The sequence below is a fragment of the Buceros rhinoceros genome, unplaced genomic scaffold, assembly GCF_000710305.1.
Source record: "Buceros rhinoceros silvestris isolate BGI_N320 unplaced genomic scaffold, ASM71030v1 scaffold30093, whole genome shotgun sequence".
Classification (NCBI taxonomy): domain Eukaryota; kingdom Metazoa; phylum Chordata; class Aves; order Bucerotiformes; family Bucerotidae; genus Buceros; species Buceros rhinoceros.
Genome location: NW_010405820.1, coordinates 10,007 through 11,465, shown reverse-complemented (window position 1 = coordinate 11,465; position 1,459 = coordinate 10,007).

Genomic DNA, 1,459 nt, shown 5'->3' with positions numbered 1-1,459 from the left:
GGATATTTTCTACTTTCCCAACTCAGCCAGACCCCCAGCAAGTGGTGGTGATACCGTGCTTGGGGTGAGGTAGGGCTGTGGGGCACCAGAAATGAGCCTGTGTCTTTTCCTGGCACGGCCCCCTCTGCAACACCGAGTCCCTACAAAGGTGCTTTGCCACCCACCTGGTTTATAAGCAGGAGCCACCTGCCCTCTCCCGTGGGTATCTGCCAGCAGCTCCCACCCCTGTGGTGACCACGAGCTCTTCATCTCTGCCCTGTGCCCGATCATAAACACCTCCGTGCAAGGCCTGGCACGGCACTGCCCTGACCTCCCCCTGCTGCTCTATCGCTACAGGATAAAGGTGTCTCAGGCTGGACGTGGTACAAAACATCCAGGTTTTATCTCCTGAAACTCGGAGCAATCTGCCTTTCCATCACCGGGACGTGAGCCATCCTGTCCACACCATTAGAAGTAGCTGCTGCGCAATTCAGTGCAGGGAGTGATGTATTCACCTACCATTAAACTGTAACTGACCTCTCCTTACCCTTATGCATTGTGCTTTGTCCCGCTGCGAGGCCACGGGCAGCCCTGGCTGGGGCCCTGGGGGTGCAGCGTGATGGAGCGGGCGTGCCGGGGGGCCTACAGGAACCAGGTGGTGATTTATGTGCAGGTGGGGAAAAGAAAAGGCAGCCCTGCAGCATCTTCTGCTGGAGGGAGTGAGAAGGGAGCAGAGGGACTGGGCAGCTTGGAACATCCCTGGAGCACCCATCTGTAGCTGCCTCATCCCACAGCCAGCTCCCAGGGGAGGAGGAACCTGCTGGTGAATGTGTGGAGCCTGGTGGGAGCAGCCTGCTCGTACCAGCCTTTCCCAGAGTCTCCTATTTGTCCTCCCCACCAAATGCACCACGCTGGGGCCAGTTAGCAATCAATCACTGCTATTCTTTTTTCCTTAGAAACAAAGAATCCCAGCAGGGTGCTCCCCTGCTCTGAACAACCCTCTTTTGCACAACAGCTCGCAGCTGCTAATTCCTGCGCAGAGGCAATTTGGCGAGGCAGATGTTGGGACCCCGGGAGCTGGAGGGCTCCGTGCCCACAGCACCCATCCCTGCCTTCCTGCACAGCACTGCGCAGGGAACAAAGCCCCACCAAAGGACCAGGGCTGCCTTCCCCGCGCCATCGTGCAGCAGACAGGGCTGCCCGAGGATGAAGCATCCAGAAACAGCAGGAAGCTTTTGGCAAAGCAAAGGCCGTGAAGACAGCTGGGGATTTACAGGGCAGCACTCCAGGTGGGATCTGAGCACCTTCTCCAGTATGTGATGGGACCATCACGAGAAGGTTTCAAGGACCTCACTTTATAGGTGCCTAAATAAATACACGGAGTTGCTATATAAACCCTCGGTGTGTATTTATCTGTTGTGCAGGGGGAGTGGGGTGCACTTAGATGGCAGGTCTCTCTGGAGGCTGGTCCTGCTGTAAT